General features: G+C 47.6%; 1 long non-coding RNA gene across 1 annotated transcript in view; it reads right to left on the reverse strand.

The window, feature by feature from the left end:
* Positions 1-2,417: 2,417 nt before the first annotated feature.
* Positions 2,418-14,317, reverse strand: part of LOC143926955 (uncharacterized) — a 190,944-nt gene continuing 179,044 nt past the window's right edge. Inside the window, exon 3 of the long non-coding RNA XR_013262164.1 lies at positions 2,418-2,941. This is a non-coding gene — a long non-coding RNA (uncharacterized LOC143926955). The remainder of the gene's footprint in view (positions 2,942-14,317) is intronic.

The raw sequence follows: 14,317 nt of genomic DNA on the forward strand, positions 1-14,317 counted from the left end.
GGAACGGAACACATAGAAGGGCCGGGCCCTAACGAGCAGGCCGGGTAAATGGCCTTGGCGGGCCGTAGTTTGAGGACCCCTGGGCTAGATTTATTATACCTCACATGTGGTTTGAACACCATTTACATATGCGGCCATGATCTACCTATGCGTTTGCTTCTGCATGCGAGCGCGAGGGGGGTGGGGCGCTTTACATTTTTTCAATTATTATTTATTTTACTTTTTCATTTTATTTTTTACACTTTTTTTTTATCACTTATATTCCTATTACAAGGAACTTAAACATCCCTTGTAATAGTAATAAGCATCACATGTCCTCTTTATGGAGAGATCTGGAGTCAAAAAGACCCCAAATCTCTCATTTACCTTTAAAAAAAAACAAATAATAAATAAATAAATAAAAATTTCATTTTAAAAAAGCTGATCACGTCAGAGTGAGCTCCGGTCCTCCAATGGTAATGCCGCTTCGGTCCTCCAATGGCATAGAGCTAAGTTTTTTTGACCCCCGATCACTCATTTACCTTTAACAGCAAAAAATAAAATGGAATTTTGACTTTAACCACTTGCTTACTGGGCACTTAAACCCCCCTCAGTCCCAGACCAATTTTCAGCTTTCAGCGCTGATGCACTTTGAATGACAATTGCGCGGGCATACAACACTGTACCCAAATGACATTTTTATTATTTTTTTCCCACAAATAGAGATTTCTTTTGGTGGTATTTAATTACAGCTCGGAGTTTTATTTTTTGCTAAACAAACAAAAGAAGATGCAAAAAAAAAAAAAATCATGTTTAATAGTTTGTTATAAAATTTTGCAAACAGGTCATTTTTCTCCTTCATTGAAGTGCGCTGATGAGGCGGCACTGATAGGCTGCATTGGTGGGCACTGATAGGCTGCACTGGTGGGCACTGATGGGCTGCATTGGTGGGCACTGATAGGCTGCATTGGTGGGCACTGATAGGCTGCACTGGTGGGCACTGATAGGCATAGTTAAGGCGGCACTAATAGGCACAGATAAGGCGGCACCGATGGGCACAGATAAGGCGGCACTGATGGGCAAAGATGGGCACAGATAAGATGGCACAGATGGGTGGCACGGATGGGTGGCATGGATGGGTGGCACGGATGGGTGGCACTAAGGGGCACTGATAGGTACCACTGATAGATGGGACTGATGGGCACTGATAGGTGGCTCTGATAGGTGGCACTGCTGGGCACTGATGGGCGGTACTGATGGGCACTGATGGGCACTGGTAGATGACACTGATGGGCACGGATATGTGGCACTGGGGTGCAGCACCTTTGTTGAGGCAGATTGTGGGCACTGCTGGGTGGAACTGTGGGCACTGCTGGGTGGCACTGCTGGGTGGCACTGTGGGCACTGCTGGGTGGCACTATGGGCACTGCTGTGTGGCACTGACGGGGGGCACTTATTTTTTATTGAGGTGGCACTGGCAGGGGGCAGGTGGGCACTGGCAGGGCTGGCTGTGATCGGGACTGATGTCCCGATCACGGCCGCCGGTGATCGGCTCTTTTTATACTCCTCGCGCTGTCAGTGCGAGGAGGAATAATAGCCGATTACCGGCTCCGTTGTATCACATGATCAGCTGTCATTGGCTGACAGCTGATCACGTGATAAGGGGTCGGGATCGACCCCTTGCTCAGATCGGTGATCAGGCGAGTCTCAAAGACTCGCCGAACACAGGGCGCGCCACGCGCGCCCCTCAGGCCGCTCGTGCACGGGACGACGTCAATAGACGTAGTCCCGGCAAAGGAGGTCGTCATTCGGCTATAGCGCGGGTCTCAAGTGGTTAAGAAAGGGGAAAAAAACCTTTAAGCCTGAGAGGCGGAAGTGATGTGAGACCAGGGGCAGATCTGGGGGGGGGGGTGGGCTCCGAGAATGCGGGTGAGAGAGCGGGCGGGCCGGGGCGAATGAGAGTCTGAGAGAGCAGGCAGGCTGCTGGCCAATCAGGGAGCTGGCGGGTGAGATATGACATCATCTCTCACCGATGACATCATCTCTCACCGTCCGCCCTGCATCCCTGCAGTTCCGCCCTCACTGTGCAGGCAGCCGCGGGCAGCGGAGAGATTACATCATCTCCCTGCTGCCTGACTCTCTGGGACACAGCAGGAAAGTGATACAGCAAGTGACAATCCGCATCTGGTGGCAGATGACGTGGCATGTGACAATGTGACAGGTGATGTGGCAAGTGACAATCCACATCTGGTGGCAGACGACGTGGCAAGTGACACGCTCAGGGCTCCCACTGATTCGGCATTATGGTGAGTTGAACTATTTCATTTTATATAACAATGTAATAATAGAAACAATGCGCTTCAATCATCCTGACACCATAACAACAATGGTGCCGTGATGACTGAAGCGCCAACACCAGCCATTTCCCCGATAAATTGCCCCCAAAAAAAAACGTATTTTTGGAAGTGCCCCTCCCGAGACTAGACTCTGGACCCACCCCTGCGTCAGACATCACTTTGGTCCTCCAAGGTCATAGAGCTGAGTGGGGGCCATCTTGCCCTCACTCGGCCTCCTGCCCAGGCATCAAGAGGATGGGATCAGCCCTGGGCTTGCTGACAGCTCCGATAAGCTCAGAGAGGACCGGCAAGCGATGGGAGGGTGGGCACTGCTCCCGCTGCCTATAAAAGTGACCCCGCTGGCAAATCTGCTGCTGGGACCACTTTTATATGAAAGCCGACCGCTTCATTGAAAAAAAAAGATATACGTCAAAGTAAAGACGTACATTTTATTGAATCTTTAGGTCTCAAATGATTTTTTTTCAAACGTGTGCAAAGAAATGCAAAAACAGCTCTGGCATTGATAAAGGTGAATGTCAACACATTCACTGATTGGCTCCAAGTGCTGCTTCTTCTTCTGACAGTCTCAGCTCTGCTGTACAGGATACCAGGCCAAATACAGGTACCTAGAAAAAAAAGAAAGGTAATGATGTATTAATGAATACAGAGCTGTAACTGTATTACAGTGTATCGTATTGCATTGCATAGTATTACATTGTATCACATCGTATTGTATTATAATCGTAATCTTTCATTTTCCACAGGAAGTCAGCAGACGGGAGGGGAAAATAGAGGAAAATGACAATAAGGATAACAATTAGAGCATTGCTGAGGAATGTCTGATGGTCTGCCAAGAATTCAAACAACATGTTTTTCTGTGGAGGTATTCCATGGAACAAAGGAACGAGGTCATCCGCGGTCACGCCGCGCAGTGTAAAACTAGCAGACTGCTGTAACGGCGCGGTGGGGGGGGGGGGGGAGGAGCAGGGCACCCTGGCGGAGTCTGACTGTAGAGTGGCGGAATTGAATCAAAACAAAAACGTAGACGGTTTGTACAGATTATTTGATTATTTTCAAGCGGGGCCCAGACAGACAGCGGAAAAGTGCGTGACTGCGAGCGACAAGTGACAAGCCATCCGATGAACTTCTAAATGATCTATAGGAACTTTAGCTGGTCCCACTGCATGCAGATTAAGCAACATATACACTATATACAGTGCCTTGAAAAAGTATTCATACCCTCTTGACATTTTCCACATTTTGTCATGTTACAACCAAAAACGTAAATGTATTTTATTGGGATTTTATGTGATAGACCAACACAAAGTGGCACATCATTGTGAAGTGGAAGGAAAATGATAAATGGTTTTCAAATTTTTTTACAAATAAATATGTATAATAAAGTGGGGGGGGGTTCATTTGTATTCAGCCCCCTTTACTCCGATACCCCTAACTAAAATCTAGTGGAACTGATTGCCTTCAGAAGTCACCTAATTAGTAAATAGAGTCCACCTGTGTTTAACTTAATCTCAGTATAAATACAGCTGTTCTGTGAAGCCCTCAGAGGAAGGAGAACCTTTGTGAACAAACAGCATTATGAAGGCCAAGGAACACACCAGACAGGTCAGGAATAAAGTTGTAGAGAAGTATAAAGCAGGGTTAGGTTATAGAAAAATTTCCCAAGCTTTGAACATCTCACGGAGCTCTGTTCAATCCAGAGTATGGCACAACTGCAAACCTACCAAGACATGGCCGTCCACCTAAACTGACCTTGCCGGGCAAGGAGAACATTCATCAGAGAAGCAGCCAAGAGGCCCATGGTAACATTGGAGGAGCTGCAGAGATCCTATCAGAAACCATGAATCAGACTGAGACAGAACTACAGTTGATCAATTAGTCCAACCCAGCTACCTCAAGGTCATTTACACCCTCTCAATAGGCCATGGAAGCCTGGGGATTAACCCCCACATATCTCACAGTATTCCCCATTACTGCAGTACTGGGTGGTTACCAACCAAATCTTATGCTATGTATGTATTTGTTTTTATCATGTCGCTTACTAATCTTTTGATATCAATACAATAGTTTTTTCTTGCAATCACAGTTGTATGGTGAGTGGAGTCATAGACATGTTCTAACACAAGGGTTGGTTGAGCTATAACAGGTTTTTATTTTTGAGTTTCTAAGAATATGCATACATCATACATACTAGGGGAGTACAACTGGGGGGATCCATAGTGGAGAAGGATCTGGGGGTTTTGGTAGATCATAAGCTCAATAATAGCATGCAATGCCAAGCTGCGATTTCCAAAGTGAGCAAAGTCCTTTCTTGTATTTCTTGTATTAAGAGAGGTATGGACTTCAGGGAGAGATATAATTTTTACCCCCTGTACAAATCATTAGCAAGACCTCATCTGGAATATACAGTTCAGTTTTTGGCACCAGTTCTCATAAGGGATATCGGGGAACTGGAGAAAGTGCAGAGAAGGGCAACCAAACTGATAAGAGGCATGGAGGAACTCAGCTATGAGGAAAGATTAGAGGAACTGAATCTATTCACTCTTGAGAAGAGGAGATTAAGGAGATCACCATGTAAAATATATAAGGGGTCCATATAGTGAACTTGGTGCTGAGTTATTCACTTTAAGGTCATCACAGAGGACAAGGGGGCACTCTTTACATCTATAGGAAAAGAGATGTCATCTTCAAATATGGAAAGGTTTCTTCACAGTAAGAGCTGTGAAAATGTGGAATAAACTCCCTCCAGAGGTGGTTCTGGCCAGCTCAGTAGATTGTTTTAAAAAAGACCAGGATACTTTCTTAAATATAACTGGGTACTGACATTTATAGGTAAAGTTGATCCGGGGAAAATCTGATTGACTCTCGGGGGATCAGGAAGGAATTTTTTCCCCTGCTGGAGTGGAATCATGAATCATGCTTTGAATTATGCTTTGCTGAGGTTTTTTGCCTTCTTCTGCATCAACTGTGAGGTTTTTTTTTTTTTCTTTTATTGGTTAAGCTGCGTGGGACTTGTTTCTTTTTTTTTTCAGCCTGACTAACTACCGTATATACTCGAGTATAGGCCGACCCGAATATAAGCCGAGGCCCCCAATTTACCCCCAAAAAACTGGCAAAATTATTGACTCGTGTATAAGCCGAGGGTGAGATATGCCTGTCCATCCCTGTGTGTCCGTCCATCCCTGTGTGTCCGTCCATCCCTGTGGGTCCGTCCATCCCTGTGTGTGTGTCCATCCATCCATCCATCCCTGTGTGTGTGTCCATCCCTGTGTGTGTGTCCATCCATCCATCCATCCCTGTGTGTGTGTCCATCCATCCATCCCTGTGTGTGTGTCCATCCCTGTGTGTGTGTCCATGCGTGTGTGTGTGTGTGTGTCCATGCGTGTGTGTGTGTGTGTGTGTGTGTGTGTGTGTGTCCATCCATAGCTGTGTGTATGTCCGTCCAGCCTACCTGTGTCCCGAGCCTCCGTCCCGTCCGGTCCGGTCCCGTCCCGTCCCGTGCCGAGCCTCCGTCCTTCTTCTCTTCGTCGGCGCCCATTCTAGGATTCAAAAGCCGCGCCTCCGTCGGTGATAGGCGGAACACTCAATTTCCCAGCAGTCTGTGTTCCGCCTATCACGGACGTCCTCTCATCCTCGTCCGTGGTATGAGGATGAGCGGACGTCCGTGATAGGCGGACCACTGACTGCTGGGAAATTGAGTTTTCCGCCTATCGGATGTCCGTGATAGGCGGAAAACTCAATTTCCCAGCAGTCAGTGGTCCGCCTATCACGGACGTCCGCTCATCCTCATACCACGGACGAGGATGAGAGGACGTCCGTGATAGGCGGAACACAGACTCTTGGGAAATTGAGTGTTCCGCCTATCACCGACGGAGGCGCGGCCTTTGAATCTTAGAATGGCCGCTGTCTGTCTGCTCAACACGCTGATCGGGCAGACAGACAGCGATGACTCGAGTATAAGCCGAGGGGGGCACTTTCAGCCCCAAAAAAGGGGCTGAAAATCTCGGCTTATACTCGAGTATATACGGTATGTAATAAAGGTTTTCTTTTGGGTTTAATAACACTTTAATTTTGGAAGATTGATGGTATATCTCGGTCATCGCCAAACTGCGGCCCTTTGCCTGCCTATATACTTGGGGCACTATTACTCCCAATGGCACCAACAAGGGGGCAACAATTCCTCTCACTGACACCAATGAAGAGGTACTATTCCTCCTGCTCATACTGATGATGGGGTACCATTCCTCCCACTGACACCAATGATGGAGCACTATTCTTCCCACTGATACTAATGATGGGGTACTATTCCTCCCACTGACACCAACAATACAGCACAAATTCCTCACTAACACCAATGATTGGGTGCTGTTTCTCTCACTGGCACCCCCCATTTACACAGACCGCCACCATACCCCCCCCCCCTCAAGTTGTAAGAATAGTAAACTGGCCCTTTGCTTACAAAGTTTGGATACCCACGGTATAGCTGTTCATAGTATGATTTTGCAGCACTTAGTTCCTGGGCTTAATTGTTAACAGGGGCACTCAATGCACACTTAACAACACTGTGGCTACAGATCCCGGGACACTGTCTATGAACTCTGTCCATGGTCTGCACTTCATCAGCTCATTTTCTGGGTCGGCGTGCCACAATCACCCCTGCTTTATGGATTGGTCCCTCCCCAGGTCCTTACCTCTAAATTAAGGATGAGCTCAGGCGTGTTTGCAAGCCGTACGTGCCGAGCCCACCGGGAAGTCGGCACTGCACAGCGCTAATCACAAGCAGTAAGACATTTCCCGATCTCTGCAGCCCTACTCTAAATGTGTGTGGGGGGACAATTATCAGGAACCCCAATTTTAAATATGCAGAGCCCATTCGTCACCTTGATCCCTGCAATTAATGCGCATGTGCAGCAACTCAAATAAAGTTGATTCTTTTATGGACCTTGCTTTGTGAACTGGTCCAAATCATTTGTTGAAGGGGGGATTATGGTGTGAGGTTGTTTTTCAGGGGTTGGGCTTGGCCCCTTAGTTCCAGTGAAGGGAACTCTTAAGGCGTCAGCATACCAAGACATTTTGGACAATTTCATGCTCCCAACTTTGTGGGAACAGTTTGGGGGTGGCCCCTTCTGAAGGTTCCAACATGACTGCACACCAGTGCACAAAGCAAGGTCCATAAAGACACGGATAAGCGAGTTTGGGGTGGAGGAACTTGACTGGCCTGCACAGAGTCCTGACTTCAACCTGATAGGACACCTTTGGGATGAATTAGAGTGGAGACTGTGAGCCAGGCCATCTCTTCCACATGAGTGCCTGACCTCACAAATGCACTTCTGGAAGAATGGTCAAACATTCCCATAGACACACTCCTAAACCTTGTGGACAACCTTCCCAGAAGAGTTGAAGCTGTTATAGCTGCAAAGGGTGGGCCAACTCAATAGTGAACCCTACAGACTAAGACTGGGATGCCATTAAAGTTCATGTGCGTGTAAAGGCAGGTGTCCCAATACTTTTGGTAATATAGTGTATTAAAGGATAGGGGCATGAGCATTAGCTGGAATGCTATGTTCCCTTGAATGTAGTGTGGAGAGTTTTTCTTGAATATGTCTAAAGAAAGGAGATTTTATTGGATGTGTGGCCGACCAGATTCTTCTCTTTTACTGTCAAGATGGTGACCTAGCTAGGATTCAAACTGAGGACCCCACCGCTACAAGGCAGGTTTGCTAGCCACTGAGACACTGTGTACAGATCAATCAAATATTCATTTTTATTGGATAGCATTTCCAATCAATACTACCCAACCTGTATGTATACATACAAATGCTGGTATACATACAAATGCTGGTATACATACAAATGCTGGTATACCTACACTCACTGTGTTCATTCAGAAATAGAAGGGCCAGTAAATGTCATGTATACAGGCTGCTTCCCCCACTCTCCATCCTGAAACCACCTACTGCAGCAGCCTGCGGGGAGGAGAGGAGGGGAGGCCGGAAGAGTTACGAGGAGGTGAGGGGGGGGGGGACCGGGGGAGCACACAGGGGGGCTCAGGCAGAAGAAGGAAGGGGAACCTGGACAGGAGTCCCAGCGGGGGGGGGGGGGGGGGGGTGGGGGCATTTACTGTGACCGATCCACTCTATTTTCCCCCTGCAGCAGCTACAGGAGGAAAATATCGTGGAATGGTCCCAGGTAATGCCACCCCCCTCCATGCCCCCTGTTCAGGTTCTGGGGGTTGGCAAGGAAGGGACACGATCTACCCATCAGCTGCCTGCAATCGAGGGGTAGATCGCGATTGATGGGTTGCTGTCAAAAGCTAATGTCCCAGGAAGCCTGCACAGGCCCCCTGGAGCATGGGCAGGATTGCTATTGTAACCCCTGCAGGTCTGCAGTGCTAGGGCCAATTTGGACAGGGCCCAATTAACCTACCAGTATGTCTTTAGCATGTTTGAGGAAATCCACGCAAGCACAAGGAGAACATGTAAACTCCATGCATATCGTGTCTTAGCTGGGATCTGAACTGAGGACCCTAGTGCTACAAGGTAGAAGTACTAGCCATTAAGCCACTGTGCACAGATCATCTAAAACATTGGCGGCCCGTAATGTGGAGCGCCGGACACATTGGATTCCAGTGGGGTTTTTTTTTTTTTTTGAAGCACACGATTAGGGCCAGAGGCTCTAATAGGCTTCAAAAAAGGGTGGGCTCGGGGCACGGAGCACTGCGCCCCTAACCCACCCAGTTGTGTGACAATGACAAATGAATATTCCCAATTGTGTTCCTGATTCTCCTCCCGGCTAATCGGCAAGTGGGTCCTGAGACCCGTCACCTGACTGGCTGAGAGGAGACGCGATCTTATTGGCCGCCGAGGAGGAGAAGTGAGGAGAGGCAGGGGAAGCCAACATGAAGCACCAGGGGGAGGAGAAGCCGCCCGCCACCCGGAGGATTCCGCGACCTAGATGGGGTAAGTGCAGGGCTGGTGACTGACTGACCGGGGGATTGTTTGCCGCCCCCCCCCCCCCCCCCCAAATAAATATACCACCAGCGGCCACTAATCCAAATGATCATTTTGTTTAGGTAGTATTTTAATTGATACCACCCTATCTCTATGCATACGTACACATAATAGGGCTAATTCAGGAGCCAATTAATTTGGAGTTTGGGAAGAACCCCTATCCTCTTTGGGAAGGATACCTCCCCCCAGCACAGGCAGAATATGCAAACTCCATGCAGACAGTATCCTGGTTGGAATTTGAACCAAGGACCTCAGTGCTGCAAGGCAGGAGTAGTAAGCACTAAGCCACTGTGTTTTTCAGTGTTTCCACTAGAGAGAGACAACGTAAAGCTGTATTATTTGTATGCTTACAAGTTGTTTGTACAGGAGTTAATCTCCAGTGCGATTATTTTTAGGAAGCCGCAGAATGAAATCTAAAAATAAGTCCAGGTTCAAGGATTCACCGAGCCAAGCAATTATCTTGTTTCCTTTGTTACTACACAATACAGAAATAGCAGCTTCTGTCTTCGTTGGCAAAGAAACTGGGGCAGGGAGTAGAGCCCTTCCGAGGGAGAGGCCGCGTCTGAGCGCAGATAATTTAACACTTTACCCCGGCGCCACTATCTGACGATGTTGTCATTTAACAAATAACCTAGGGCTAAATCCAAATGTGTGTCTTGCATGGAGAACAGATATTTACCTTTGGCATATGTGAAAAAAAAATCGATTTTATTTTATAATTACAGTAAAACTGTTACAAGCCTGAGCACATCATAAAAAAAAAATGGAGCAGACGCTGCATTCAGTAACATTAGTAGATTCGAATATTGGGGAAGCTGAAGTTTCGATCAAATCAAAGGCTGAACATACAGTACAGTCTTGTCCCATTTCCTAAGGCTACCTATTGGTCAGAGATGTCACCGGTTAGATTAAAGAACCAATAGGTAGGGCCAGGATATTGGAGAAGATGGGTGGTTTAGCTCTGCTTTTCCAGGACAAGATCTGTATACAAGTTCAGCTGCCCCTGTGTATGAATCTACTTATCATGTTGACAAGCATTTCTATCACCTTCAGTTTTCATCCCCCCCCCAGCTCAGTTTGAATTGCACAGGTGTCTGACAAAGTTATGTTAAATGCCTGTGGTGGGACATAAGTGGAATTAGCTGCAAGGGCGTAGATAAGGAGGGGGATGAGGGGGACCAAACCCCTCCAAGGCGCCTGTGGCACTGCAGCTACCTGACAGTCTGCTCAGTTTGAAATGCAGAGATTTGTGGCAGGTCTATGTTAAATGCCTGTGGTGTGACATATGTGGGAGGAGCTGTAGTAGCGTAGATAAGGAGGGGGGATGAGGGGGACCAAACCCCTCCAAGGCACCTGTGGCACTGCAGCTACCTGATATACTGCTCAGTTTGAAATGCACAGATTTGTGGCAGGTTTATGTTAAATGCCTGTTGTGTGACATATGTGGGATGAGCTGTAGGAGCGTAGATAAGGAGGGGGATCGGGGGATCCAATCCCTTCCAAGGCACCTGCGGCACTGCAGCTACCTGACAGTCTGCTCAGTTTGAATTGCACAGATTTGTGGCAGATTTATGTTAAATGACTGCCATTGTGAAACGTGTGGGACTAGCTGGGACCCCTCCAGAGCATCCACGGCACTGCCGCTACATGACAGTCTGACAGCAAAAGCCCTGCAGCTGCCACTCCTGCCATCTGTCAGAACCCAAGACAGGCAGCAGTAATTCAGAGGGATGAAGGCTGTCTTTAGCTTCTCCTGAGCTCCAGTCCCATAAAACAGTTGAGGGAGAACTTCATCTCAATCTGAAAAGATTGGTCTGGTAAGTGGATATCATGGAAGGTGGAGAGCTGAACTGGGAGGGAGAATGATCTGTAATGGGGGGAGAGCTAAGCTGATGAGGGGGAGCTGCACTGGAGGAAAGGGGTCTCTACTAGTGTGGGAAGGGGGTCTGTACTGGGGGGGGGGGATTTTGGATTGGGGAGGGAGGAAAGTTTTTGTTGTACTCTGTCTACTGATCTGTGCATTATGCACTCCTATATTCTTGCTTGTAGCATGATAATTAAATAATACTGTTTGGGTACAAGGACTGTGCCATATTTTCCTCCAAGTGCCCAAGTCTTTTACATTTTTCTCGTGTTTTGCCTAATATGATTATTTCCTATGATCGGCAGCTCCATCTAGTGGCCATAATGTGCTTTGTTCCTGACTGAGACATTTCAAAAAAATACTGCATTATGACCACTAGATGGAGCTACCGATCATAGTAAATATTCATATTAGAAATACAGACCCCGTAGAAATAGACCCCATAATGTTATCTTTGTTCTTGTACCCCCAGATTCTTTTTAGTTTCTATGGTTTTCTCTCCTTCCTGTGTCTCTTCCAGGCAGGGAGCACAACCATGAGCAAAGCAGAGAACTAAATGTTTGCAACCACATGTCCCACAATTCCTTGTGCGCTGCCTGCTCTGCACGTGCATCAGGCGAACACGGCACCAGAGCCCAGTACAACGTGCTGCCCATACTGCGCATGCATCAGCCAAACACAGCACTAGAGCACCAGCAGCCCGCATTGCACATGTGTTGGCTAACTGCAGCAGAGTGCTGGTGCTAGGTGACTGAGCCACGGTTTTACTGAACCCCAACAACTCATCTTAAGCTAGCGTGGTGGCCGCATGGGGTGGTACACACGCGCAGTGCTTTGTGTCCATGGCAACATTATACTCCATGTTGTGCGTGGCAGGCAGTACCACTGCCAAACACAAACCACACAAGTGAATGGGGCTGCACTGCAACCACGCTGAAACTGCGGTTTGGTGCGGTACTCCAGTCTTTCAAGGCTGAAGACAGGTGTGGTGAGGAGGCAACATGTAACCTCCCAGCTGCCTGTCAACTGCTGTCTGCTGAGCGATCCACTACAGATCACTTTTCAGGGAGGTGGTGAACACATCTGAAAGTGTGTATGTGCCCCAAGTACCTTGCAGTCCCTCCTGATATGTTTTATCATGTATTCCCTCCTAATATCCTGTACTCTCTCCTGACAGTTTTTTTCTGTAGTCTCTCCTAAAAATCTGTAGTCTTTCCTGGTAGGTTTTATTCTGTAGTCCAGTGGTGATTAGTGCTCAATAATGTTTTTTTTTTTGGGGGGGGGGGGGCAAACAAACTGAATAATTCTGAAAAATACTGAAAAAAAACAATCAATTGCAGCCTCACTGTGCCATCAAATGCAGCAACTGTGCATCGCGCGGTGACGTCAGTCCGCCGCCACTCCTCGTTCTAAGCGCTAGTCCCGGAAGGAACGTGTTGCTGTTGAGAATCGGCCAGGTCGATTGTTCTCTGTTTGCTGTTTTTATTCAACATGACTGTAAGTGTCCATTCATCTTTTAATGATTAATAAAATACTGACGGTTTTACACTATGCTCAAGCCTTTTCTTATTTTATTGGGAATTACCCATCTGGCTCCATTGGGATGAGGATTATCGTTGCTGAGAGTGAGGAGTCTGGTGCATGCCATTGAGACCCCAGGCTGGGTTATAAGCCACTGGCGCTCCTGGGTCCCCTGTAATAAGGGACCTCATTGTTCCGGTAAGCGGCAGCGTGTCTGTAGGTGGAGGCACTTCTTCATTCTCTTCACAAGTTTCTGGGGTGTTTGGATTTTTGTCACCGTGAACAACTTACCCACATATTGTGTATGGACTTTATTTGATCTGTTTTTTCATCAGTTATTATATGTTATATGGTTTCACTGTTTGCTTTTATATATAATCATTATAAATTTGTTTGATTATCTTATTATTGTCACATGTGTTTATGATTATTATCTGCTGTTACTTTTTATTATCACATGATTGGGTTTCATTAACCTATTTATAGAGGCACTCAGTGATTCTTGCATTTATATACAATTTTTTGTATTTATTTAATTTGTTTAATAGGTACTTCTCTTCACATAGTACACACTGTTACATTCACATAGTATCACACTGGTTTTCCCCAGCCTTCTGCACTCGTTATATACTTTTTTCACATTACCGTTTGCCAGTAGTGATGGACGAACTTCCGACGGGACGTTTCGCGAACGCGAAACGCGAACGGACACAAACGTTCGCGAAAACGACCGTTCGCCGCGGGCTCCATTGACTTCAATGGGAGGCGAATTTCGCAAACCTTTAGGTCGAATTTGCGGCCACGGGGTAATTATTAGGGGGTAGCACGTAGTCCCACCACCTGGACAATAGCATAATACATGTATGAGGTGAATTTGGGATCGATAACTACAAGCATTTTTTTTTTATTTGGGAAATTGTTCTGACAATTCAGGACTATGGAGCTAATGAAGGCAATGGAGGAGAGGGAAGGTCAGGGACCAGGGTAGGCAAACAAGAGGGTGCAGGAGATACAGAGCACTGACAGCAGCACCGTAATACAGAGCACTGACATCAGCACCGTGACATACAGCGCTGACAGCAGCTCCGTGACATACAGCGCTGACAGCAGCTCCGTGACATACAGCGCTGACAGCAGCTCCGTGACATACAGCGCTGACAGCAGCTCCGTGACATACAGCGCTGACAGCAGCTCCGTGACATACAGCGCTGACAGCAGCACCGTGACATACAGCGCTGACAGCAGCTCCGTGACATACAGCGCTGACAGCAGCTCCGTGACATACAGCGCTGACAGCAGCTCCGTGACATACAGCACTGACAGCAGCTCCGTGACATACAGCGCTGACAGCAGCTCCGTGACATACAGCGCTGACAGCAGCACCGTGACATACAGCGCTGACAGCAGCTCCGTGACATACAGCGCTGACAGCAGCTCCGTGACATACAGCGCTGACAGCAGCTCCGTGACATACAGCGCTGACAGCAGCTCCGTGACATACAGCGCTGACAGCAGCTCCGTGACATACAGCGCTGACAGCAGCTCCGTGACATACAGCGCTGACAGCAGCTCCGTGACATACAGCGCTG

This window comes from Lithobates pipiens, unplaced genomic scaffold (genome assembly GCF_037356315.1).
Source record: "Lithobates pipiens isolate NorthernLeopardFrog02 unplaced genomic scaffold, aLitPip1_a1.2 Scaffold_23, whole genome shotgun sequence".
Lineage (NCBI taxonomy): Eukaryota > Metazoa > Chordata > Amphibia > Anura > Ranidae > Lithobates > Lithobates pipiens.